The sequence below is a fragment of the Nerophis ophidion genome, linkage group LG02, assembly GCF_033978795.1.
Source record: "Nerophis ophidion isolate RoL-2023_Sa linkage group LG02, RoL_Noph_v1.0, whole genome shotgun sequence".
In the NCBI taxonomy this organism is placed as follows: Eukaryota; Metazoa; Chordata; class Actinopteri; order Syngnathiformes; family Syngnathidae; genus Nerophis; species Nerophis ophidion.
In genome coordinates, this window is record NC_084612.1 from 50,665,504 (window position 1) to 50,668,695 (window position 3,192).

General features: G+C 39.5%; 1 protein-coding gene across 1 annotated transcript in view; it reads right to left on the reverse strand.

Moving 5' to 3' along the window:
- Window positions 1-221: 221 nt before the first annotated feature.
- LOC133542108 (plexin-A2-like) overlaps window positions 222-3,192 on the reverse strand; it is a 372,047-nt gene continuing 369,076 nt past the window's right edge. The window contains exon 32 of the mRNA XM_061885956.1: window positions 222-3,192. This exon is cut by the window's right edge and continues 1,842 nt beyond it. The gene's annotated coding sequence lies outside the window, so the exon portion shown is untranslated.

Sequence of the window (3,192 nt, forward strand, 5' to 3'; positions counted from 1 at the left end):
TAAAGTCCGAACAGGGCCCTGGGGGGCGGTAGATAACAGCCAGGTGTAGAGGCAGCGGTGTGACAGACCTCATAGTAAGCACCTCAAACGATTTATATTTATTATTTATGTTAGGACTAAGGTTAAAGTTTTCGTTGTATATTAGTGCGACCCCCCCACCCCTTTTTTGCGGACGGGCAATATGCGCATGTGTAAAGTTAGGAGGACATGCCTCATTTAGCGCAAAAAAGTCGTTTGGTTTAAGCCAGGTTTCACTGAGACCGATGACGTTAAGATTGTTGTCTCTGATGATATCATTAACTAACAACGTTTTGGGAGACAATGATCTTATGTTTAAAAAACCTATATTATAGGTAGTGGGCTGTTTTAGGGAGTTTTTGATCAAATTATCCGTAGTAGCAATATTAATAATGTTGTGTTTATTATGCCCAGTAAATTCAGTATAATTACGACCATATCTAGGAATTGATACGACGGGAATGTTCCGATTGTTTGATTGTTGCTTTGATAAACTGCACGCATCATGGTTAGCCTCCTCAGTAACGGGGATTTTCCGATTGTTTGTTTGTTGCTTTGATAAACTGCACGCATCATAGTTAGCCACCTCAGTAAAACACATGTCCAACTCTGAAACACTCAAAGCAGAAAAAACTTGTTCTAATTTAACTGACTCCTTACCCAGACCAGTAGTCTCGCATCCTTTATTTAAATCCGTCTTCAGGGTGGAGGGAAGTGGTGTTCTGTGGGGATTAGCCTTCTGCTTTGTTTTTAGCCCCGCTCGACATCCGCGTTTCCGATCACACCGCTGGCGTCTGCTCCGTAGACGGCCCCCGCTGCTACTAGACTCCCCTGCTTCACAGGCCGCTGGATGTAGCCGCCGACGTATCCCCATGCTAGTTAGCATGTTTAGCACGCCCGCGTCTATCAGTCCAAAACGGCCCAATATGTCCATATCCAGAAGTGTCTGGCGGTCGTACGTGATCACGGAGTGACCACGATGCGAGCCAGCCATGAAGTCTGCAGAACTGTCCGGCATTTCCGCCAAATGTTTCCATCTTTAGCAAGAGCACCGCAGTGTCGCAGCCCGTCCGGGCGCCGCCATCTTGCCATAATTATTATTGCCACATTATTATTACAATACTCCATAAAACTATGTAGTTTGTACTGTACTACATTTATTGTAATATTTCCTGTCTAAAAGTAAGTATTCACTTGGAGACAGGTTATTTGAGATACAAGTGTTTCGAGTTAAGAGCTCCTAAGTTGGGGTACCACGGTGCACCATTTCTTTCTCTGCACACACCGCGGTTTTTACGGACCCGTTTGTTTGGCCGGCGGGCAACAACCGAGCAAACATGAAACGTGTTGAGAGCATCCTCAGTTAGCACATTGGATCAAATACACAACAGTTTAGCATGGACTTTCTACGTGCTAAACGCTTAAAGGGGAACTGCACTTTTTTGGGGGGGAATTTCAGTATGAGAGAGAAGAGTAGGGGCTTTAAAGATGATAAACGCTTGAAAGATGAAGTCATCGTTGTAGCCATCAAAGTCTCTAAAACCACTTAAAAACCCTCCATCAACTTTTTATATACAGTATATATATAATGTAGTAACAGATGTCTTCAAAACAATATGTACAATATATACACTGCAAGTATATTTGTAATGTAGTAACAGACACCTTCATAACAACATGTAATATGTACAATATACCCACTGCAAGTATATATATAACGTAGTAACAGACACTTTCATAACAGTATGTAACATGTACAATATATATAGGGACGGCGTATATATATATAAAATTTGGTAACAGACACCTTCATAACAATATGTAATATGTACAATTGTACAATATACACTGCAAGTGTATATATATATATATATATATATATATATATATATATATATATATATATATATATAAAAATATATACATATATATATATATAAAATGTAGGAACAGACACCTTCATAATAATATCTAATATGTTCGATATTTACCCTATTTTGGTCATTTTAATCATTGCCGCTACTAATTTCCTTGTAAGTTCTGTTTCCATAGCAGCGCAGTTCCGACTTCTGGCAACAAATATGTGTTCCTACTCAAGGAAACAAACGGGAGTGTGTGTTGTAATCATGGTAGACTTGGAAAAAAACAAGGAAAACTATAATTTTCGGACAAATGAGGATTCACAACTTTTATCTTCTTGAAGCTGAAAATACAAAGGATGAACTACTGCTTCTAGAAGCGAGCACGAAGGAAGAGTGAGACGATGGAGCGAACGGAAGCCGAGAGAGTGAGGAGAAAGTGACTCGAAGCTGTAAAAGGTTGAATTTGAAGCCATCCTATTTCTACATAAATGGAGTGCTTACCCTAATAAACGGGTAAAAGCTGAAAAACGGACACAGCCAGACCAAACAGACAACTGTCCATCAAGTGAGTCACACTTAATATTGATGATGATACACACATCACGTCATGTGTGTTATTAAAACTACAGTACATACGCTTTCTGGCTAGCTGTGTACAAACAAAACATGAAATAATACTTTACAGATACTGTAATATGATTGTTCATGTTTCTCATGGTGTCCTATTACATTGTGTTGTGCATTACAAACTCAAAACATGTTTCTTACTAGGACACACGCTAGATTTTCTATCGCCGTAGCTATCTTTTACGGCTAATACCTTATAGCACGTCGATGTGTTATTATGCTAGAAAAAGTAGTTCCCCAGTGTTCACTCTTACAATAACAATGTCGCTTTAGTTTGGTTATTATACAGGTTACAGAAGGCAAATGTGGTATTGTTGACGCCTTTTGAATGCATTTTTAAAGTGATTTAGCTGCATTGCTAGCCACCAAGAACGAGCCGACTTTTACATGCTCATAATAATTGTGAAACATAGGTAACATTCCAAAAAAAAGTGCAGTTTCCCTTTAAATGTTTGCGTCATGTCCAGCCAGTACCTTTGTCTTAGACATAGAATAGCTATTATTATTATAGTTGTTATTATTATGCGGACACTACATCGGCACCTTTCTTTGAGTTGAGTTGCCACGTTTAGTCCTGGATCACATTCGCTGGATAGTTCTACCTGGGGCGGTGTACTTTTAGGAGATGGTTGTGTGTAGCCAAGCACTGACATTGGATACAAACATCATGCTTTGGGTGGGTCTG